The following is a 26,297-nucleotide window of genomic DNA, read 5'->3' as shown; positions in this document are numbered from 1 at the left end:
CCCGCCCCCACATCACAGCGCCTTGGACTGTTTTGTGTTATGTAATAAATGGTGTATGCAGGGCACTCCCCCCACCCCTTCTCTCTCAGTCAGCATTGAATAGTTGTAAAATCTGCAGCTGTTGCCTGTCATTTTGGAGAGGAGTGTGGAGCGAGGAAAGGAGTCTGCTTCTGCCTGCTGTGAGAGAGAACACCTGTTTTGTGTTGTGCTCTGGCATCAGGATCGCTCTCTGGCCCACGTACCACGATGTAAACCATCTCAACACGTACCACGATGTAAACCATCTCAACACGTACCACGATGTAAACCATCTCAACACGTACCGCGATGTAAACCATCTCAACACGTACCGTGATGTAAACCATCTCAACACGTACCGCGATGTAAACCATCTCAACACGTACCGCGATGTAAACCATCTCAACACGTACCACGATGTAAACCATCTCAACACGTACCACGATGTAAACCATCTCAACACGTACCACGATGTAAACCATCTCAACACGTACCACGATGTAAACTATCTCAACACGTACCACGATGTAAACTATCTCAACACGTACCACGATGTAAACCATCTCAACACGTACCACGATGTAAACCATCTCAACAGTGGGGCTATGCACGTACACTACACTTCATTTCACTTCACTACACTACTTTCTTACCGGTTACTTTCTTTGCTGTTCTGTTGACCCAGGCAGGTTGGGCTCCCATCGCTAGCTGCAGTCTTAGCAGATGAATGCTGAGCACTTCGTCATAAACGACTACTGAGCCTCCTGCTCCCTCTCCCCTCATCCTCTCATCACTGTTCTGATTAAGGCAGAACATATGAAGCCCACCACAAACACTCCTGTCAACCCTGCGAGGGAGTTGCTCTGTTCTGAATGTTTGTTTTTCCTCTCTTCTAGTTTCTGCTTCAGAGCCTTGAATGACTGACTGCCTGAGAGCAGCTTCTCTCTCTCTCTCTCTCTCTCTCTCTCTCTCTCTCTCTCTCTCTCTCTCTCTCTCTCTCTCTCTCTCTCTCTCTCTCTCTCTCTCTCTCTCTCTCTCTCTCTCTCTCTCTCTCTCTCTCTCTCTCTCTCTCTCTCTCTCTCTCTCTCTCTCTCTCTCTCTCTCTCTCTCTCTCTCTCTCTCTCTCTCTCTTCTCTCTCTCTCTCTCTCTCTCTCTCTCTCTCTCTCTCTCTCTCTCTCTCTCTGCCTCTCTCTGCCTCTCTCTCTCTGCCTCTCTCTCTCTGCCTCTCTCTCTCTGCCTCTCTCTCTCTGCCTCTCTCTCTCTGCCTCTCTCTCTCTCTGCCTCTCTCTCTCTGCCTCTCTCTCTCTCTGCCTCTCTCTCTCTCTGCCTCTCTCTCTCTCTCTGCCTCTCTCTCTCTCTCTCTCTGCCTCTCTCTCTCTCTCTCTCTGCCTCTCTCTCTCTCTCTCTCTCTCTGCCTCTCTCTCTCTCTCTGCCTCTCTCTCTCTCTCTCTGCCTCTCTCTCTCTCTCTCTCTGCCTCTCTCTCTCTCACTCTCTGCCTCTCTCTCTCGCTCTCTCTCTCTCTCTCTCTGCCTCTCTCTCTCTCTCTCTCTCTCTCTCTCTCTCTCTCTCTCACTCTCTCTCTCACTCTCTGCCTCTCTCACTCTCTGCCTCTCTCTCTCACTCTCTGCCTCTCTCTCTCACTCTCTGCCTCTCTCTCTCACTCTCTGCCTCTCTCTCTCACTCTCTCTGCCTCTCTCTCACTCTCTCACTCTCTGCCTCTCTCTCACTCTCTGCCTCTCTCTCTCTCTCTCTAAGCCTCTCTCTCTCTCTCTCTCTGCCTCTCTCTCACTCTCTGCCTCTCTCTCTCTCTCTCTCTCTCTGCCTCTCTCTCTCTCTCTCTGCCTCTCTCTCTCTCTCCACATCTGTTCTACACTAGGCTGTTGTTGACATCGCCTGTCTTGTCCATATCTGTCCCACATGTCTGGCTAGTGCAACCTACACTATCAAAGGTCCCTGAAGGCTTGTGATGAGTTGTAATGTATCTCTGTCTTTTAAAATGTATATATTTAATGGGAAGGGTGAAGAAGGATAACATTACCCAAGTTATCTCCATCGTTTCAGGACTGTAGGACTCTCACTCAGTGGATCCCATAATAACAGATGGGCTTAGTTGCTCTGAGTAATAGTGTGGTGAGTCAATGAACAACCAGCTCAAATGCATCTTTGAAGTGTGAGGTTTTAATAATCACATAAATTAACTTGAAGGTCTCTATGAAAAGGCCATTTGTGCCCAGGTTGATTACATGAATGCAAGTGAACAGATAATAAGCCTTTTCATTCCACTGTAATATTTGCACAGACAATTTATAATTTGAGGTTAATGTGGGTTCGAATGCACATCACACACATCATTGCACAGCTTTTAAGTTGAATACGGATTGTGACAAGACCTTTCAGGAGTGAGTAGTAGTGTGAGAGCGTATATACTCTATATTGTAGGGAACAGGGTGCCATTAGGGACGCAACCCTGGTCTTCAGTGGGATAATGGATCTGAGACTGAGTAGAGCATAAGGAAGATTTGTAAATGGTCCAAATGACGGGGAATTCACATGCCCCATTTCCTTTAGGATTAGATCTAGGCCCACACTGCTCTATAGATGCTCTCATTAGGAGGGCTAGATCACTGAGACAGAAAAATGGTATCCACAAGTTCATCTGACTCTGGGGAAGTAGATAAAGGGCCTCTGTCACGTTCTGACCTTTATTTCCTTTGTTTTGTCATTATTTAGTATGGTCAGGGTGTGAGTTGGGGTGGGCAGTCTATGTTTGTTTTTCTATGATTTGGGTATTTCTATATTTCGGCCTAGTATGGTTCTCAATCAGAGGCAGGTGTCATTAGTTGTCTCTGATTGAGAATCATACTTAGGTAGCCTGGGTTTCACTGTGTGTTTGTGGGTGTTTGTTTCCGTGTCTGTGTTTTTCACCACACGGTACTGTTTTGGGTTTCATTCATTCCACGTTTATTGTTTTTGTATTCACTTGTTCATGTGTACATTTTTGTATTAAAAGAACCATGGACACTTACCACGCCGCATATTGGTCCTCCGATCCTTTTCGCCTCTCCTCTTCGGAAGAAGAGGAGGAAATCCCTTACAGCCTCATTGCATGTGGTGCAGGTGATATGGGACTTAATTTTGCAAAGAACACATCGACGCCTCCATGCTGTGCCCTTTTGGCCCTGAGGCACATCCATGCCTGCAGAAATACATTTGGGCAGATGAACACCACTTGTGGCAGGAGCTGGATGAACCAGCTTCAGTGGGGGATGGACACCTTGGCACTGGGGGCTCCCATTCGGAGTCACTGTGAAAGAAAATGTTCAGTTAGAATAGTTTCACATATGAGCCCTGTATCAACAGGTATAATAAACAGATATATATATAGAGTACAGGGAACATAAGGTTGAATATATTATTATAGACCTGCTAGATCTGTCTATTTTATATTATGACATTTCAGCTAGATCTACTGTCTCTATTATATTATCACAGACCAACTAGATCTACTGTCTTTATTATATTACAACAGACCAGCTGTATCTACTGTCTCCATTTCACTTTGGCCATTGTTGTGGGCCTGCCCTCCCCTCAACAGCCTCAAATAGGCTATTTCATTTCACAAATAATATTTTATGTTATTAATTTCAAACAACGGAATTAGCATGAGAAGAACTTACCAGTCCAAAACGATGTCCTCTCCGTTCAAAAAATATTCCTCCATTTGGGAATTGCTAAATGAATCGCCCTCCAACAATCTCTGTCTCACTTTCCCGATCAATTTCTTCTAAAATGTTGTGTACATCTATATATCTAGACTTAGATTTAGCTTTCCCTAACTTAGTCGCTATACTGATTGATATATAAACAGCTGAAGATGCGCTTTACCAAAAAAATGCTGTGCGTAACATGCGTGGCTCCTTCCGGTATGAATCTTCAATGGCGAATCAACCTAACAAAACTGTTTGACATAGAAACACCAAATTTTTGTTGTGAACAAAAACAAAATCTTTATTAACTACGAAATTATGACAAATATAAATAACATTAAACCCATGAGGCCAATTGGCTGAAGGAAAGTGCTACCCACCGGAACATCTGACAACACATTTAACAACATATTTTGATAGTTTGTGGATGGGGAATCCTGAGTGGATGGGGGCTCCTGCAGTGCTAAATGCGTTGCTACAGATGCAGGTTCGATACCCGTGCCGGCCATCACCGGGAGACCCATGAGGCGGCTTTTGGTTTTAATTCAGAATCCTCCAATCCTCTATATGTAAATATTGGCGCAGAGTCACGTCATATTTGTCTATATACTGTAGGCATACCATGGACGACATGAGTCTCACTAGTGTTGAGTAATGTGCCGTTAAAAGTGGTGTAGGTCTTATTTATTTAAAGAGCATATTGAAGTTAGAAGCAATAGGATTTGAAGCAATAGCCTACAACTATTTTAGCACTGTTTTGCACTGCTCTGAGACAAGCATGGTCTTGATAAATCAATGAGATTTTATTTTCACTGAATCTCCGTTTGGGTATTGGTTAGACTACAATTATACAATTAGGGTGTAGAAATGTTATGCTCCTAGTGTAACCTTTATTTAACTAGGCAAGTCATTTAAGAACAAATTCTTATTTACAAGGACAGACTACTCCTTCCTCTCCGTCTGGGAATTGAACTCCAGGCTCTGGCATGCCCGCATGACACAGGGATTCTTTATCTAAATTGCCCAGTACTGTAGCCTACTCCCAACTGTCACGCTGTACAGCGCCATATTTCCCGTTCCATCCTAACGGAAACCCAGAGGGTTTTTTGTTTTTCTTAGAATAGAAACACCATAACATTAATACAATTTATTAAGCAATATTTCTTAAAATCAGTCCCATATACTATGTTCTTACAAAAAAAGGTTTGTTTTAAATTCTCTAGTAAAGCCGCTATCAAATGCTTCTCAAAGATGCCCTCTGGTGGTCAAACTAGCACTAACTAGCATTAATGGTACCAGTGGTTGACACTTAAATAACGTGCCATAGAATTCTGCGGCACACTGCAACTTTTAAAGGAACAACCACTGCATAGAGTTGAAATGCATTCAATTTGAGTTCTCATCCCAATATTACACTTTATATACATCACAGAAGACTGAAATATAAAAACAACTGTTTGACATAGAAACACCAGATTTTCTTTGTGAACAAAAACAAAATATTTTTTAACTATGAAATTATGACAAATATAAATAACATTAAACCCATGAGGCCAAAGAGGGCACTTTGGTCATTGACTGCAGGAAAGGGCTACCCACCCGAACATCTGACTGACAGCACAAGAGACCCATCTGATAAATATCGAGTCAAACTTTGATCTTCACTCACCTAACTGAACAGAGTGAAAATTCCACAGAATCTAATACTATTTAAAGGTTCCTCAATTAAATAAGTTTTCAATTAAAGCAGAACAACAACAAGCAGTTGGAGACCCAAACACACTCAACTCCTGTTGTGAAAATTGTTCCTTCAAACCAGTCAGTCATCTCCAGTCATTTAACTCTCTGTTATTGCCAATTCTGTTAATGTCAACTCTATTAGTGTCAACTCTATTAGTGTCAACTCTATTGGTGTCAACTCTATTGGTGTCAACTCTATTGGTGTCAACTCTATTGGTGTCAACTCTATTGGTGTCAACTCTATTGGTGTCAACTCTATTGGTGTCAACTCTGTTACTGTCAACTCTGTGAGCGTCAAATCTATTAGTGTCAACTCTGTTAGTGTCAACTCTGCTTATGTAAAACGCCTGTACCAGTCAAAGGTTTGGACACACCTACTCATTCAATGGTTTTTCTTTATTTTTACTATTTTCTACATTGTAGAATAATAGTGAAGACATCAAAACTATGAAATAACACATATGGAATCATGTAGTAACCAAAAAAGCATTAAAACAAATGAAAATCTATTTTAAATTGGAGATTCTTCAAAGTAGCAACCCTTTGCCTAGATGACAGCTTTGCATACTCTTGGCATTCTCTCAACCAGCTTCATGAGTTCCCACATATGCTGAGCATTTGTTGGCTGCTTTTCCTTCACTCTGCGGTCCTACTCATCCCAAACCATCTCAATTTGGTTGAGGTGGGGTGATTGTGAAGACCAGGTTGTCTGATGCTGCATGCTCCTTCTTGGTCAAATAGCCCTTACACAGCCTGGAGGTTTGTTGGGCCATTGTCCTGTTGAAAAACAAATTATAGTCCCACTAAGTGCAAACCAGATGGGATGGCATATCGCTGCAGAATGCTGTGATAGCCATGCTGGTTAAGGTCCTCATGAGAGCCCCCACACCATCACACTTCATCCTCCATGCTACACGGTGGGAATCACACATGTGGAGATAATCCGTTCATCTACTCTGCATCTCACAAAGACATGGCGGTTGGAACCAAAAATTAACTTAACTCTAATGAACTTATCCTCTGCAGTAGAGGTAACTCTGGTCTTCCTTTCCTGTGACGGTCCTCAGGAGAGGCAGTTTCATCATAGTGCTTGATGGTTTTTGCGACTGCACTTGAAGACACTTCAAAAGTTCTTGAAATGTTCCGGCTTGACTGACCTTCATGTCTTAAAGTAATGATCGACTGTCATTTCTCTTTGCTTATTTGAGCTGTTCTTGCTATAATATGGACTTGGTCTTTTACCAAATAGGGCTATCTTCTGTTTACCACCCCTACCTTGTCACAACACAACTGAATGGCTCAAATGCATTAAGAAGGAAAGAAATTCCACAATTGAACTTTGAACAAGTCACACCTGTTAATTGAAATGCATTCCAGGTGACTACCTCATGAAGATGGTTCAGAGAATGCCAATAGTGTGCAAAGCTGTCATCAAGGCAAATGGTGGCTAGTTTGAAGAATCTCAAATATAAAATATATTTTGATTTGTTTAACACTTTTTTGGTTACTTCATGATTCCTTATGTGTTATTTCATAGTTTGATGTCTTCACTATTATTCTACAATTTAGAAAAAAAGGAAAAATAAAGGAAAACCCTTGAATGAGAAGGTGTGTCCAAACTTTCAACATTTTGATCCAAGAGAAGATCTTTGTCAGGTCACATTTAGACCCTCCTGTGGTGTGTTGGAAGTGGCCCCTCGCTGTGGGGTGGTGATGGGCCTGGAGATATCCCTCCACAGATTGGTCTACTACCTCACAGGCATTTCTCTCCACTTGGCTTCCATCACCTGCTTTAGCACCAGGGAGCCACATTGCTGCACCCTAAATGGCACCGTATTCCCTATATTGTGCACTACTTTTGACCAGAGCTCATATATCGGCAATTGGGTGCCATTTGCGATGTAGCCTCAGAGAAGCAGCCTGCTGGGCTGAGATTGCAGCATCCATCCGGTCAAGACAGATCTCAGAGAACAAGCTGGATAATGGCAGCAGCTAGCGCTAATTTCTCAGTCACCCGATACTGTTGTTTCACAAATGAGGTTTCTCAGCAGGGCACAGAGGAGCTCAATGCAAGCTGATTGGACACACTTGGTGATTCCTGTATGTTGGATTATGCATGAAGCAATGTTGTTTACATAAATATGGACTAGTGATCCTGTGTCCAGTTTATATACCGTAGTTCTTAGCTAAACTATTTATTATCATCTTCTTTAAGAAGATGTCTAATTTGTTCAGTCAAAATGTGTTGAAATATGATTTCATGTAAAGTGTATTTTGCGAAAGGTTTCTGATTTAGGAGCCCTAGATGTTCTGTGCAACAACACATGGCTCATGAGAAGTGCATTGAAGAAACCTGTGTTTTGTTTTTAAATGATGACTCCTTCATTCCTCATACAGTATGTGGATTGGATGGGAAACAGATGTTAACTGATAAGACCCAGACCCAGTGACAGAGCACAGAGATGCCAGATGACTCCCAAATGGCACTCTATTCCCTACATAGTGCACTACTTTTGACCAGAGACCTATGGGCCCTGGTCAAAAGTAGTACATACTAGGGCCTCCCGAGTGGCGCAGTGGTCTAAGGCACTACATCTCAGTGCTCGCTGCATTATTACAGATCCTGGTTCAATACTGGACTGTGTCACAGCTGGCTGCGACCAGGAGACCCATGAGGCGATACACAAATTGGCCCATTGTCGTCCGGGTTAGGGGAGGGTTTGGCGGGCCGAGATGTCCTTGTCCCATTGTGCTCTAGCAACTCCTGTGGTGAGCTGGGCTCATGCACATTGGTCTGGCTGGCTTCCGGGTTAAGTGTGCATTGTGTCAAGAAGCTTGGCGGGGTTATGTTTTGGAGGACGCACTGCTCTTGACCTTCGCTTCTTCCGAGTCCGTACGGGAGTTGCAGCGATGGAACAAGACTGTAACTACCAATTGGATATGATGAATTTATGGAGTAAAAAAATAAAATAAAAAGTTCTACGTACTGTATATGGAATAGGGTGCCATTTAGGACACAGGAAGTGAAGTTGTCTACTTACCAATGCCCCTTCAGGGTTCCCTCCCTTCTCCACGTAAGCAGTGGAACATTCAGGCCAAACCATCCCCAACAGAATTACATTCCACTAGCTTGGAACTTGGTTTCTGCCGTGAAGGAAATGGAACAATATATTACAGAAATAATAAAGATATGCATCACAGAGATGTATTTAAATTGTCCTGGCTCAGGATTGAAATGGATCATTGTCCTGGCTCAGGTATTAAAATGGATCATACAAAATAACTGGGAACTGACTCACCTTATCTACAATTCAGTTACTGGTTTGAGTGATTTTATGAGTTTGCATAATTTTATGAAAAATACTGTACATCAACATAAAACTCAACATAAATCACATTTTACCTCAGACCTTGATCGTTGTGTACATGGTAAAGTAATTTGATATTCTCTGCTTAAAAGGTTAATCTGTTTTGGATGAAGCATTATTACCCACTGTTTGAATGTGGCATGGATTGCACAACCCCACATGTAAAACACAGGCATAGAGCCAATGGTTCATTGTTTGAGGTCCAGTTCATCCTGGAAACAAAAACTTTCTTTCTTCTCCTTTTTACTTCCATTCTTTTATATTTGCAGTTTCTGGTAGCAACAATAGAATGATCAAGACAAATAAAATAAGTGTATTTTCAGCGTTACTTATCATGTAATGGTTTAATTGTATGTTTTTTGCCAATCAGTCAATACAATACGCCTCCTTCGCTTGAACATAAATTCAGTGAAACATTTAACATTCTTCCTTTGGGAGGTTGTTAGACATTAACCAAACTGCATAACTTGTTGGCAAGAGTCAGTGAAGATGATGACTGGACAGCAGAACCAGTGAGATAGCCTTGCTCTTAAGAACACAATCACGTCTGAACCATGGCCACAGGAGCCGGCCCATTCTCTTTCTCTCCTATCATCTTCAGCTTCCTTACCTCTGTCATCCTGCCATTCCACCCAGGGCTTGATCCATCACACACCCTGGACGAACTGGTCCGGTCATCCTCTCCTCTTACAGACACCCAGGACATGCCCAGGTAATTGGACTTCACAGGAGGGTTAAGGGTATGAGTGATTGTAAGGGAGTCAGGGAGTCACAGCCAAGTGCTCATAAACCCTATCTGGAGTGGACACCCCCATAATCAATCTGACTATCTCTACACTGCAGTTTTCAATTTGGGCCCATGGACTCCTTCACACTCAGAGGATCTTTTTCACTGGGAGGCATTGAGATGTATTCTATTCTCCTCTGTGTGAAAACAGAGAAGATGCATGGGAGAAGAGTCAGTCACACAGCAGTGATCACAGTGCAGTCAGTCAATGTGCAGTCTGACTCTACCTGTGACACCCACGCTTCAAGGTTTAAACTAAACCCATCTATTTCACTTATTTCTTCATTTTCAGCTATTTTCTTTGGCTTTATATTGATAATAAAGACTGCAGGCTACGCTCTGATTGAATGAAAAGATCCAGTGGCTGTGTAGCGGCAAGCCGATGTACAACAGAGGACAATTACATGGTCTTTTACAATGCCAATACTGAGGCATGGCAGAGGAGACGAGGTACGAAGTGTAGCAGATGCACCATAAAAGTAACTGGTCAGATGCTTTTGTGTGGTGGTAATAAAGTGGGTGGTTTGGAGGACATGAAGGTTCCCTTTGATAGGCTGTCAAAACCTCTGCTTTTTAGTCATCAATCACAATCAGTCTGTCTATATAAAATTATGAGTAGTGCTACCTGGGATTTGAGGAAGAAATGTTGATTACATCATACCTACAGTATACAGTATGCAACGTGATGCGGTATGACTAACGTTGTGGTTGTATAGAAAACTATAAAGCACTTGCATCTTAATTCAGTTGAACATTGGTCAACGTGAGTCTTAATCGTAAGTACCACTAAGCCAAGTATGACAGATATAAGAGGCTGCACAGTAATATTCTAGCCAGGTTCATTCTAGCCTTTCATTTCGCTACACACCTTGTTTGAAGCTCTTCATGCTCAGTTTGGTAAGCACAACATGCATGTAGATTTAATAGTCTTGTCACGACTTCCGCCGAAGTCGGTCACTCTCCTTGTTTGGGCGGCGTTCGGCGGTTGACATCACCGGCCTTCTAGCCACCGCCGATCCACTTTTAATTTTCCATTTGTTTTGTCTTAGTCTGACACACCTGGTTTCATTCACCCAATTACCTGTTTATTATTTAACCCTCTGTTCCCCATGTTTGTTTGGGAGTGATTGTTCTTTGTAAATCGGTCTGTTATTGTGGGCTCGTATATTTGCCTTGTATTTTTGTATTTTGAGTAAAGTACGGTTGATTACTCATTTCTGGTGTCCTGCGCCTGACTCTCTACACCAGCTACACACAGGACCCCATTACAGGTCTTTCTTTAATGGGAAAATAACTGAAGCACAACCCTGCTTTACAATTCGACAGCCAGCATTTGAACCTGGATGCTCTAGGGGAAATTGAATTAATCAAAACAGAAATGACATATGCATTAAAACTCACATTAGAAAATAATACTTTTCAATACCTCTGACACCTGATGTGTCACCCAATGGCACCCTATCCCCTATAGTGCACCCTATACCCTATAGTGCACCCAATGGCACCCAATAGCACCCTATCCCCTATAGTGCACTCAATGGCACCCTATCCCCTATAGTGCACCCAATGGTACCCAATGGCACCCTATCCCCTACTACTTTTGACAAGAACCCATAGGGTTCTATAGTGCACTATAAAGTGAATTGGGTGCCATTTCGTATGCAGCCATAACCTCATTGAGAAAAACATGTTGGGAGTGAACTCCGTTCTTACTCTTTTTATACAAGTTTCAACAAAGCCTGTTTTACATTACTGAAAAGAAGGATTTATTGACTTAATTTCTGATCATATTGCCAAGCTATGTCAATGCTGGATAAACATGCAGGATAAAGTCTCAAGTTTCATGTCTAGTTTCAAAAGTCTTGAGTCCTCTACACATCATATGCTGATTTTCATCCTCACTGATCTGCCTTGTGGGGATAGTTGGTCTGCGTCCCAAATGACACCCTATACCCCATATAGTGCACTACTTTTAACCAGGGTCAACAGAGTCAAAAGTAGTACACTATATAAGGAAGAGGGAACCATTTGGGACGTAACCTAGGATGTGACAGGGAGCAGATAGAAAGCATGCTGATGGATGAATGTGTGTTCCCCTCATCTATCCCCTGGGCAGGGGGACGAGGCGTGTCAGACATTGGATTTCATTGGCCGTAAAAAGGCTTTAGAACCAGGAAATGCAACCGAGACCCAGGCTACATCCCAAATGGTACCATTTTCCCTATGAGGAGGTCAAAAGTAGTGTACTACATAAGGAGCCATTCGGGACACAGTCCCTCAGACCTGCAGCCATCCCGGCGTACAGTGGTAATTTAAGCGGCCTGAGGAGATGTGGTAAATATAGATTTTTTTTTAACTAGGCAAGTCATTTAAGAACAAATTCTTATTTTCATTGACAGCCTAGGAACAGTGGGGTAACTGCCTTTTACAGGGGCAGAACAACGCTCTAACACTCTAACCACAAGGCTACCTGCCGCCCCTACCTGCCGCCCCTGCTGCCTGGCTAATATACCACGGCTAAGGGCAGTTCTTATGCACAACAAAACGCAGAGTGCCTGGACACAGCCCTTAGCCATGGTATATTGGCCATATATCACAAACCCCTGAGGTGCCTTATTGCTATTATAAACTGGTTACCAACATAATTAGAGCAGTAAAAATAAAGGTTTTGTCATATCCATGGTATACGGTCTGATATATCATGGCTGTCAGACAATCAACATTAAGGGCTCGAACCACCCAGTTTATAATACAACATATTATATCATTGAATTGGTTCGCAGACACACACATACAAGGATGGAGCACATTACTCATTCATAACACTGTGTTTATAGCCTGCTCATTAGTTATGCATTGTGACTAGGGCTGTATCTCAAATGGTACCCAATTCCCTATAGTCCACCACTTTTAGTAGTAAAGTAGTGCACTATATAGGGAATAGGTTGCCATTTGAGATGCACTTTGTATGGACTATACATTAGTAATTTATGTTGAATGCATGAAAGTATAGACGATAGTCATTTGTTCTGGTGGAAGATCCATAAAGACCAGGGATTAGCATCTCCGGGCCTGGAGGGTTGACTCACAGTGTGTGCGGGCTTTTGTTCCTTCCCACCACTAACACACCTGCTTTAACATTCTCAAAACTGCAAGTTACTGTGAATGAATCTTAACATGGCATGCATAAAATAATGCAATCATAATGATGAATATATGGATTAACAGTCTAGTTAGAATAATATGAATGGATACAGTATTGCCCGTACTGACACTGTACTTAACACCGACATATCCATGGGCCCTTGCAGGATACCTACAGATGTAGGACCTTCATTTGATCACCATGTTGCAGGATAACTTTCTTGCAATGCAGTACATTTAACACTTGTCATGTATTTGAGGTTTTAAAATACTTCTGAAATCTGTAATTTCCACTTTGAAATTTCAGACTTGATTAAATGTATTAATCCCTACAGAAGTGTCTATTAAATATAATTCACATAATAATTCACATTATTTTCCTGCTGTAGCAAACTGGCTCAAATTGAGATTCTATACCTGTAACATCCATCCTTCTGCTGTGCACATGCCTTGGTACGTGCTTCTGTGTGTCAGTTTCTGTGAGTGAGTGAAAATGTCTAAAATGCAGTGTAGGTAGTACTTTCAAACCCTCCCACCACACACCTCCTCTCCTGCAAGCACCTGCTTGTTATGCTTTTCCTGTTAGTCAATGGTATTAAGTCAATGCAACCTTCACACTACAACAACATGATGCAAGAGCAGTGTGTACTTAAATGGAATAGCTGTGCAGGTTTATTACCAAAATCAGATGAGGCAAGAAAAAACGTTTTAATTACCAGTTACAGTGATTTGCAGGATGCACAGTACTGCAACAAGACTTCACATTCACATGGTAAATTACTTGATGCCTAGTCCCCTCTGTTCTTGGTTGGACTGATAATAAGATTTCCAAGATGATTACAAACAGTAAAATGAATATGTCGACTAGGTCATCCCGTATCCATTCCAACCACTCTAAGACAACACTTAGCATCCTATTAGCAGAACATCCTCTGAAATGTTTTGTTATGCTCAAGGTTGGGTAGATTACTTTCTAAATGTAATCCATTACAGTTACTAGTTACCTGTCCAAAATTGTAATCAGTATTGTTACTTTTGGATTACCCAAACTCAGTAACGTAATCTGATTACATTCAGTTACTTTTAGATTACTTTCCCCTTAAGAGGCATTAGAAGGAGACAAAGATGAATGTTACCAATTGAACCATATCTATTGCAGGATAAATCAATGTTAAAGTTCACATAGCTGGCCATACATGGATGTTCAATTTTACTTTATGGGTTGGTTATGTAGGCTTGTTCTAACCCATCTCTTTCTACTACATATAATAACACAATGCAATTATATATTTACATTAAAAACCAAAGTCTATCAAAATTCCAATAATTCCAATAAATGGTATACCCCTTGATCTTCAAGAATAAGACTTGGAAATATGAAGTATAGATTAGCCAAATTGTTTTTACCTGAGCATAAACCCAAAACTAAGGACTTATTACCCAGCCTTACTCTGTTGTTTATGATTTTGTTGTCATGGAGGACTGATTGGGCTCATTGATTTGAGTTGAAAAATAAATGCTGCGCTCATAGAATGACATGCTTTGAGCACTACCGAAAAGTGATATTTACACGTGAAAAATGATTGTCATATGCTACATTTGCTACAGGCCTATTGTTAAACGTTTTGTTGGTGACACTTTGATATCCTGATAATCCACAGATGAAAGAACAAAACGTTTGGTAAAAAGCATGTAACCACCCTCAGATTAATAGGCAAAGCTATGGATGCAAGGACTGAAAAAGAATCAATGGATATACAGTTGAAGTGGGAAGTTTACATACACTTAGGTTGGAGTCATTAAAACTCATTTTTCAACCACTCCACAAATGTCTTGTTAACAAACTATAGTTTTGGCAAATCGGTTAGGACATCTACTTTGTGCATGACACAAGTAATTTTTCCAACAGTTGTTTACAGACATATTATTTCACTTATAATGCACTGTATCACAATTCCAGGGGTCAGAAGTTTACCTACACTAAGATGACTGTGCCTTTAAACAGCTTGGAAAATTCCAGAAAATATCCACATGGCTTTAGAAGCTTCTGATAAGCTAATTGACATAATTTGAGTCAATTGGAGGTGTACCTGTGGATGTATTTCAAGGCCTACCTTCAAACTCAGTGTCTCTTTGCTTGACATCATGGGAAAATCAAAAGAAATCAGCCAAGACCTCAGAAAAAAAATGTAGACCTCCACAAGTCTGGATTATCCTTGGGAGCAAATTCCAAACACCTGAAGGTACCATGTTCATCTGTACAAATAATAGTACGCAGGTATAAACACCATGGGACCACACAGCCGACATACTGCTCAGGAAGGAGACGCGTTCTGTCTCCTAGAGATTAACGTACTTTGGTGCGAAAAGTGCAAATCAATCCCAGAACAACATCAAAGGACCTTGTGAAGATGCTGGAGGAAACAGGTACAAAAGTATCGATATCCACAGTAAAACAAGTCCTATATTGACATAACCTGAAAGGCTGCTCAGCAAGGAAGAAGCCACTGCTCCAAAACCACAGTTAAAAAGCCAGACTATGGTTTGCAACTGCACATGGGGACAAAGATCGTACTTTTTGTAGAAATGTCCTCTGGTCTGATGAAACAAAAATAGAACAGTTTTACCATAATGACCATTTGGAGGAAAAAGGGGGAGGCTTGCAAGCCGAAGAACACCATCCCAACCGTGAAGCACGGGGGTGGCAGCATCATGTTATGAGGGGGCTTTGCTGCAGGAGGGACTGGTGCACTTCACAAAATAGATGGCATCATGAGGTAGTAAATTTACGTGGATATATTGAAGCAACATCTCAAGACATCAGTCAGGAAGTTAAATCTTGCTCGCAAATGGGTCTTCCAGATGGACAATGACCCCAAGCATACTTCCAAATTTGTGGCAAAATGGCTTAAGGACAACAAAGTCAAGGTATTGGAGTTGCCATCACAAAACCCTGACTTCAATCCTATAAAAAATGTGTGGGCAGAACTGAAAAAGCGTGTGCGAGCAAGAAGGCCTACAAACCTGACTCAGTTCCACCAGCTCTGTCAGGAGGTATGCGCCAAAAGTCACCCAACTTATTGTGGGAAGCTTGTGGAAGGCTACCCGAAACATTTGACCAAAGTTTAACAATTTAATGGCAATGCTACCAAATACTAATTGAGTGTATGTAAAATTCTGAACCACTGGGAATGTGATGAAATAAATAAAAGCTGAAATAAGTCATTCTCTCTACTATTATTCTGACATTTCACATTCTTAAAATAAAGTGGTGATCCTAACTGACCCAAGACAGGGAATTTGTACTAGGATTAAATGTCAGGAATTGTGAAAAACTGAGTTTAAATGTATTTGGCTAAGGTGTATGTAAACTTCCGACTTCAATTGTATATATATATAATTTATAAGTCCAAAAATGGATGTAGCAACTACAGATTGTCCCTTTAAGTATTTCAAAAGTGTGTGAGTTTGAACATGTGTCCTTAAGGCTTATGGATCAATAATTGTTATCCGCATGAATTAGATTGTGCAAGAAAAGCCCCACTTTTATTCCATAGGCTGTGATCCGCAATGTGCAGCTGTTGCAAGAGTGCATTTTTCACTGGCTGTCCACTGGGTTCAAAAACAATGATTGATAGGCAGCTTAAACTTCTTGAATTCAATCAAATACACATTTAGAATTGTGAACATCCATACACAACAACCACAATTCGTAAGGAGCAAATAGCTAAATATGAGAGCAACAGTGTGATTCACATCAATATGTAAATGTAGATAACAATAATAAGTGATATCTGTATCGCCGTAGACTTCAAAACTGCTGTCATCCTTACCTACAAGCGTTTATTCAATATTTGGATGCCAACAGCAGTCGTTCCATTGGAAGACATAGCATGGACTGTAGCCTACAAAAGACTATTCCTGCTCTTTTCCCGCGATCCATCAAACACATATGGTGTGTCATTATAGTGGTCTCTGATTTGTGGTCAGACTCGTTCAGGTGGAACAAACTTAAACTTGCACCTTTTTTCATTGCTGATTTGAATGTCATTGAGAAAAAAAACAGTGTCAAAGATAATTTCTCGCAAACCTCGTTTCTGAATTTAAAAGTAATCCCCTAAGTAATCATCTAGTTTTTCAAAAGTATCTGTAATCTGATTACAATATTTTTGCTGGTAACGTAATGGATTACAGTTACTCCCCAACCCTGGTTATACTTCCCTCATGCTAACATAACATACTGATGGAAACTCAACAAAGTTGCAGATATTAGAGCTAATGGGTTCATCATTTTCTTTCAGACTATTTTCCCATCTCAATTGACCTCGAAAGTTATCACTATAGTTTTTGTTGCATTTCCAAAGAGCCCATCGGTTAGCTAAGTGCATTTCTAAATCTAAATGGACACAAAGGACCTTCAAAACAAACCCTTTGTATCAGTTGCTTTGACAAACAACTCTATGACTCTGGGAGCTAATGACGGCACTAGTCCTCATGAAAACCGACTAATCCAATTGTCCCGTTACAGGTTCTTAAAGCTCAAAAGGAAAATTAACCTGACTCATTATGAGAGAGGGAGAGAGAGAGAGAGAGAGAGAGAGAGAGAGAGAAGGATGGATTTCCATTCAGGTTGGGTTTTTTGCATTATTGATTGAGAATGAATGGCGGAAGCATTATTCATTAGAGTGAAGAGCGAGGAAGACCAGAATGAACTACAGTAATGGCAGTCTAAACCAGGGCTCTGGATGTGAGTGTGAAGTTATGTAGTCTGTGTTGCAACTGTAAGGTTTGAAATATGCAGTTGAACTATTGTTCACATAATAAAATCCTTATTACTACACCAAGGGTAGTCTACACTGAATAAAAAGTAATTGCTCTGTAGTAATGTTACTATGGATTATATTGCTTGGTGGGAAACTGGCAATATAATAACAAACCTGTTCAGATCATTGCTGTCTTATACAAACATAAGTCATGAAAAAGCACAGTTGTTAAAAGGAACACAGATGAGTTGTGGACAACATCAAACCACAATACACAACAGCAGATTCAATTGGTGTTTAAAAGGGAATCATTACAACGTTCATAAATTCTCAAGTAATTCATTCCTCCTCTTGTCAGTATGAGAGCTTAACAAATTCTATATAATCTTGTAAAAACATACAGGCTGATGTATTGCCAATAGATCACAGCACCGTAGGTAGTATTGTTGTGTGATCAGTGCAATGTAATCACCTCAATCATTTAAAACAAATTGCCCTTGTTCAATCAATAGAGGTTCAGGGGCAAGGGAGAAGAACGCATTTCATCATGGATTTTGTAATAAGCAATACATTTTGTGTGAAGATTGCAAAGGCCATGCATTTTTTTCTGCAGATAATAAATCTGTAGCATCCACAGCAGCGTGGATGGAATCTGCGGTGATTACAGTACATGGAGTGGTGGGATATTGAATTTCTTGTATATGCGGCTAGATGTCCTTAAGATGATGGAAGGACAATTTCGGACACATATTAAAGACGACATAAGATGAATGGAAAGCAACAGCAGTTTACTCAAGAATACACACTTATCATAGGAATTCAGCAAAGGCAAGATGCACAATATTGTCTTTATGCACCACCAGGCTACTGAGAATCAGCCACGAACTGTCCTGTATATGTGTGAAGTGTTCTGTATTCTATTCATGCCATGTATAATGTAATTTAAGTGAGTGTTTTTTTTTTCTTGATGTCAGTTCTACATTTCTTTAGTTTTATCTGTAAGCAACAATCCACAAACTCAAACTCAAACTCGATGTGACAAGCAATGCAGTTATTACACAGATGCCAAGGACGATACAGATGTAATAGATGGTGCTTCAATTATGTGAAGCTTTCTATTTCTAAGAGCTGTTTTGACATGTAGCATTTCTTCCTTTATTTATTTCAAATACAACATTGAGGGACAGTTTTCCAGACACAGATTAAGCCTAGTCCTAGACTGAAAAGCAAACTCAATGAAGAATCTTCTTCCAGAATTGTTTTGAGTCCAGGACTAGCCTTGATCTGTGTCCACCCTTAAAATGTCTTACATAACATGACATTTCTACTTTGACATTCTCTTGATGTAATATGTTTACTTTAGGTGTTCTGTATTTGACATAAATATCCAGGAGCTGATAAATGGTGTAGTTGCTATAATACTTAGCCGTCTGTGGATAGTGTTCAGGTAGCATGTGGTAATACATCCATCCGCCCTGTCCTGATTTATATCACTCCCTGAATAAATGACAGCCTGTGGAAAAATCAACACAGGATGACACAGGTAAGCACTTCGGTGTCAAGGAGAGGGATATTGAGTAGTTCACCGTCATTTTCACCTCTGAACCTGCAGGTTGGTTGGCCTGCATTCAACATATTGCTTTTTCTGTAAAAGTTCTCTTTGGTTGGGGAAGTTAGCAACACAACCGCCAGCTTTAAAAAAAAAACACTAAACCTCCTTTCCCCTCAATATTGTTTGTGTGCATGTAATTTAGTTAGTCACTAGGTTTCCCACTCTCATGACAGGTTAGAAAACAAACACATTAGCTAGTTACTGCCATGCGTTCATTGTCGACAAGAACATTACACAAGGTTCTCAAAGAAACAGTTTATGTGCAAATGCTGTTCAAAGTATATCGAAGTGGGTCTGAAAAGTGTTTCTGACATTGCCAGTGAATGTTTGTAATGACACCACTGTCACCCTCCGCGACCTTGCAGCCCTATGTTTATATTTACATCTCATCCTTAACTCATCCTTAACTCATCCTTAGCTTTCTCTGCCTTAACTCCGTCTAATCCAGAAGTTCTGTGCGTCCATGAATCCACGTAAATTCACCGATTCTGTTACCTTTCATCTGAACTGTCTGTTGTGATCGGGAGATGGGCCATCAGTTATTGTTTATAGTTATTACCGCGGAGCGCACGCTTCAACATATTGTGTCATGTGAATTGTCAATGATCACGGCCCTACGGATCCTCATAGGTCAATTATGCAATCGATATGATTAATGTGTAATGAATTTAATTACATGTACACATGAAGACAATTGAAAGGGTGAAGTGATAAACGTCATTGTTTGCTAACTGATCGACTTTGATATCAAACTAATGGGGATTATAGATTGAATAACCACTTTGTATTCTTTCATGATTTATGATAAATAGTTACGAGCCTAAACAACTCACGGATGATTACTATTGACTTCTTAATGAACCGGATTGTTGAATTCCTTAATTAATGATATGTTAATCATGAATGATTGTTATGATATGATCTTTGTGATTATGAATTTGATCGATACAGGTTATTTTGTTTCCTTTATGCAGCACAGACTACTCAGTAAATATACCACTTTATGGTTAAAGGAATTCCTGCCTCAGTCTCATCCATTCCTCTGTCACCTGACACGTGACCACCTGTTCACCTTCACTGTCAGTCATCCTACCTGTCCAGCTACCCACAGAGATTCTACGAATCTTTCAATGATGCTGATTGGTTACCTGCTGCTTAGGAGTGAGACCACCTACAGGGTAATGTCATATGTTTGTCTGAGATTAAAGGTCGTATTATAAACAACTGTTTTTGGTATTAAATCCAGAGGCATATACTTATAGATGCTAAAGGCACAAAGTGTTCCCCATCAGAATGTTTGTCCTACATACTGCACTCACATTGTAATCTTTCAAACAATAGGAAAAGAGGTAACGTACTCTGTTCCATTGTGGAGTTCAATGGATAATTATATAGGCCTTCTGAAATTAGAAAGGTTACATGTTGAATAGCAGCTGCATCCTACCAACTAACACAAACACGATGGGGTTGGTTTCAGGCTAGGATATCTGAATTAAACCAACATGGAATAAAACATTTAAATTGAAGTTATTTATTGAATGACTTACAAACTGCCCCAGGTAATAGCTAGCCTATAGGAAAGACATCTAAGTGAATTGCTCTAGAGGCTATACAGGCAATCCCAGAGACAGCAGTAAATGGAGTCTGCTCCTATGGGCATTCCTCACGTTTATTGACTCCAGGCAACTTACATGCTCTATCATGCGTGTATGTTACCATTAAGTATTGCCACAATAAGTCAAGCTGAGTGGATCACAGGCTTTTTGGGTCATTTATTACTTTGTACTGTATGTTCAGGCCCTATGACGGGGAATGGGAGCTTTTCAAGGATTTTCAAGGATCAATTCAACACTTTGCCAGCCCATATAAAAACATTTTTTTGTTGATGTAGTTGCATTGATCCTACTCTAATTGACTGTAATCCATGATGGAAGATGGGCTGACAAGCCGTAATAGAGAGCGTATCAATATATTTCCACAGTATAGGCAAGAGAATAAAGCCAGGTCACACTGTGTCCCACATGGCACCCTATTTCCTTCATAGTGCCCATAGGGCTCTGGTCAAAAGTTAAAGGGAATAGGCTGCCATTTGGGATGTGGACTATAACTTGAAGTCCAACTAGCTGTGCTAATGGAGATAATAGCAACATTTCCATGTCCAACATGATACCAATGATTCCCTCCTCTGATTTAGCCTACAGTCTAGAAAACAGGATGGGAATCCCTTGTGGGGGATACTGTATGACTCAGAACATCTGGTAATCCATGTGGGATGTCCCTGCCCTACACTGGGCTTGATAGGAGGGGTTGTGTGTGAAAGTATAAGGATACATCCCAAATGGTATGCTATTTCCTTTATAGTGCACTACTTCTGGCCCTGGTGCCATTTGGGACACCATGTGTATATTGGCAGTGTATGAAGCACAGTGGAGAATTATAAGGTTATTATCGCTCTGAGTCATACTAATGTACATTTAGAATAGTGTGATTGCAAGACTGTTTTGGTCAGCACTGCCACTTAGGCTACAAAGGAAAAACTCAACAACTCCTTTGTCTTCATGGAGATTAATTATGGCCCTTACTACTTAATGGAAATGTAATAAATGAGTCATACTTACAGTATGTACCCTTTAGAGTTGTCACGTTTCTTCAAAATCGAACCCAGAAGCAGACCAGGACAAGGAGAGTAGGAAGAAGGTGAGTATTTATTTACAAGTGAATGTGAGTGGGTAGATACATCCAGGTGGCGTAGCGGGCAGCGGTGGTGAGTTGATGGGAGTAAATAGGTGGATCCAATGGGGAAGCGGAATCCTCCGATGACCAGGCGGGAATGGGGTAAATGATCCGGGTGAGTAACTGAAGACAGAACAAACGGAGGTAAATTGAAGGCAAGCAAGACGTACAAAACAACAAAACAAATTCTATCCAACTTGAGGCTGATACTATGGCACAACATACTGTTCATGGCTAACGATCCGGCAGGGAATGGATGTCAGGTCAGAGCTTTTGAAGGGGAGAGGTGATGATCAGGACAGGTGTGCAGATTACTGATGGGATACAGGTGCGGGTGAACATCGATCTCCCAACAAGCTAATCTGCCCGGCAACCAGACAGGGTGCGTTCCAGGACACCGGAAACACACTCCAGGACAGAAACACAGGCAAACACAGACTCAGGAAGCAGGGTTCGTGACAAGAGTAGTGTGATTGTGAGGTGGTTTTGGTCAGGCACTGACACATGTCAAATTCCTTTTACTACAGTGATATACATAAGTAATGTTTCAACATGCATACTACTCAATAGTTGTAAAAAAGAATCATTGGAACATGTATTTTACACGATGACATACTAACCCTTTATTGAACCCTCTGCATCTTACAGTACATGTACTCAGTCCTGTACGTCTAGAACATAATCCTGACTGTGTGGTCAGATGGTGATAGAAGGCAGAGTGCATTTGATCGAGATTAATAATCCCGCTTTACTTTATCTCTTCCAATTTTCTGAGTTGAGATGAGGCTGAACCGAACCAGGCAGTCTGAGTGATCAAGCTAAATGACCTAAGAGGACCACTCTATCACGTTTTAGGAAAGACCCAGATGCAGATAGTGTCGAACTAGCAAAAGTGTATTACTACAACAGGGTCAGACAAAATGACAGGTCAAGGGCAGGAAGAGGTCAGTAATCCAGATCAGAGTCAAAAGGTACCGAACGGCAGGCAGTCTAAGGGTCAGGGCAGGCAGAGATCAATAATCCAGGGTGATGTGACAAGGTATAGAACGACAGTCAGGGTCAGGGCAGGCAGAATGGTCAAAACCGGGAAAACAGGAACTATAGAAAAAGACAGGAGCAAGGGGAAAATCGCTGGTGGGCTTGACAAACTGGCAACAGACAGAGAACACCGGTATAAATACACAGGGGATAATGGGGAAGATGGGCGACACCTGAAGGGGGGTGGATACAAGCACAAGGACAGGTGAAACAGATCAGGGTAACACACAGTCATAGTTTATAGGCTGACTTGATGACAAAGGCAGAAGAGAAAAACAAGGTAATTAGATCAGAGCTCCCTGCCTGTCTGCAAGATGCTGTGGCACACACACACACACACACACACACTGTCTGCAAGATGCTGTGGCACAAACGCACACAAACACACACTCTGCAGGATGCTATGATTTTACTGACATGGTGGGCCATTAGCATTTCATTAGCCAGCTGATTTTGGAGGGGGGGGCTGAACAACACACAATTTCCTCTTCAAAACTTTTTAGCCATAATCATGTAGTTCCAAAATGAAGGGAGGTCGGAGAAAACCATTTTTATTTTTTGGTCTGCTTCCTTGGTTACCTAATTTGATTGGTGAAAAGTATGCTAAAGAAGTCTAGTCTGGCTAACACCATCTCTCGAAGTCCTCCTGACAGTGAGTCAGAGCTCTTCCTCGCTGTGTAGTCACATGGGTCAGCTAAGCTAATAGAAGTCTACCATACTCAACACAATCATAGATTCAATCATAGACAATCACCATTTAGATGCATCAATCTGCTTCTTCTATGATGGATTACATCTTCTTTCATGTGTGTGTCGATCCATCCCTTTGAAAGCCATGGCTTACCGCTGTTCATCCAATGAGTTAGTAATTGCATTGACCTTGTTGCTATAGCAATCTGGTGTTCATTATGCAGTGGTTTGGATGTCCCTGTAACTGCTGCTGTAATGCACATATGCACACACACACTATTCATTTTAGCCAGAGGAATGGAGTGCTATGCTAGGTTTCAGCCAAGGTGGTGTAGTCTGCCCATTGGAGTCTGGTGAAAAATAGTGCACTATATAGGGAATGGGGTGCCATTTGGCACGTATACTAGCTAGTGCTAGGCTAGCTGCCACTCCCTTGGTTTATAGAGTGCATTCAGAAAGTATTCACACCCCTTGACCTTTTCCACATTTTGTTGAATCCCTGATCTACACACAATACCCCATAATGTCAAAGTGGAATTATGTTTTTAGAAATGTTTACAAATGAAAAGCTCAAATGTCGTGAGTCAATAAGTATTCAACCCTTCTGTTATGGCAAGCCTAAATAAGTTCAGGAATAAAAATGTGCTTAACAAATCACATAAATTGCATAGGCTCACTCTGTGTGCAATTGTGTTTTGTGATTTTTTTTGACTACCTCATCTCTGTACCCCCGAATACAAATAACTATCTGTAATGTCCCTCAGTTGAGCAGTGAATTTTAAACACAGATTCAACCACAAAGACCAGGGAAATTTTCCAATAGTTTGTAAAGACGGCACCTATTGGTAGAATTGTAAAGAAAATAAGCAGACATTGGAATATCCCTTTGAGTATGGTGCAGTTATTAATTACACTTTGGATGGTGTATTAATACACCCAGTCACTAAAAAAAGATACTGGTACCCTTCCTAACTCAGTTGCCGAAGAAGGAAACCACTTAAGGAATTCACCATGAAGCAAATGGTGAATTTAAAACAGTTTAATGGCTGTGATAGGAGAACTGAGGATGGATCAACAACGTTAGTTACTCCACGATACTATAATTGCCACAGTGAAGAGGAAGACGGTACAGAATAGAAATATTCCAAAACATGCATCCTGCTTGCAACAAGGCACTAAAGTAATACTTGTCAGAGTTGTGTGTATAGGTTGCAGGGAAGTCAGGCGCAGGAGAATCAAACAGTGCAATGGAGACATTTAATAACAATAAATGAATCATACTCCAAACACTAAATGTAACAAACAAAGTGGGTACGAGGACCCGTCGCGCACCAATACAAAAACAACACAACACTGAATAACAAACAATCTCTGACAAAGACATGAGGGGAAACAGAGGGTTAAATACACAACAGGTAATTAATGGGATTGAAACCAGGTGTGTAGGAAGACAAAACCAATGGAAAATGGATCGGTGACGTCGACCGCCTAGCACCGTCCGAACAAGGAGAGGCTTCGACTTCAGCAGAAGTCATGACAATACTGCAAAATCCTAGAGGAAAACTTGCTTCAGTCTGCTTTCCAACAGATACTAGGAGACTAATTCACTTTAAGCAGGAAAATAACCTAAAACACAAGGCCAACTATACACTGAAGTTACCTACCAAGACAACATTGAATGTTCCTGAGTGGCCTAGTTACATGTTTTACTTAAAAGGTTGTCTTGAAAATATATGGCAAGACTTGAAAATGGCTGTCTAGCAATGATCAACAACCAACTTGACAGAGCTTGGTGTTGTTTTTTAAGAATAATCAGCAAATATTGTACAATCCAGGTGTGCAAAGCTCTTAGAGACTTACCTAAAAAGACTCACAGCTGTAATCGCTGCCAAAGGGGATTCTAACATGTATCGACTAAGGGGGTTGAATACTTACCTAATGAAGATATATTAGTGTTTTATTTTCCATTAAGTAATAAAAAAATGATTTGAATAATTGAATTCTTCTTCCACGTGGACATTACAGAGTATTTTGTGTACATCGTTGACTAAAAAATGACAAATCCTTTTTAATACGACTTTGTAACACAACAAAATGTGGAAAAAGTCAAGGGGTGTGTCAAGGGGTGTAAATATGTCCTAATATGCCAGCTCCTGATTGTAATTTGTCACCCTATGTAACGGCATTCAGAGGTGGAAGAAGGATCGGACCAAAGCGCAGCGTGGTAAGTGTTCATGATGATTTTTTCAAAACGAACTGAATACTGAAATACAAAACAGTGAACGAAACGAAAACCGAAACAGTACCGTGTGGCCCAAACACTCACACGGAAACAAACACCCCCAAACCCAAAGTGAAACCCAGGCTACCTAAGTATGATTCTCAATCAGAAACGACTAACGACACCTGCCTCTGATTGAGAACCATACTAGGCCGAACACAAAAACCAACATAGAAAAACAAACAGACGGCCCACCCCAACTCACGCCCTGACCATACTCAAACAAGGACAAAAGGAACTAAGGTCAGAACGTGACACCCTGGGTCATTTCATGGAATCACCATGGATACACACTGTCTGGAATGCTAGAGGTAGATGCCATGAAACCACCACATGGAAATAGACTTTACACGTGATGGAATGACGCACAAATTTAGAATAAATAACTGTTGCTAGATAGTCGAAATCAGTCAA

Source organism: Oncorhynchus kisutch, linkage group LG27 (assembly GCF_002021735.2).
Source record: "Oncorhynchus kisutch isolate 150728-3 linkage group LG27, Okis_V2, whole genome shotgun sequence".
Lineage (NCBI taxonomy): Eukaryota > Metazoa > Chordata > Actinopteri > Salmoniformes > Salmonidae > Oncorhynchus > Oncorhynchus kisutch.
Note: the sequence above shows the minus strand (reverse complement) of the source record.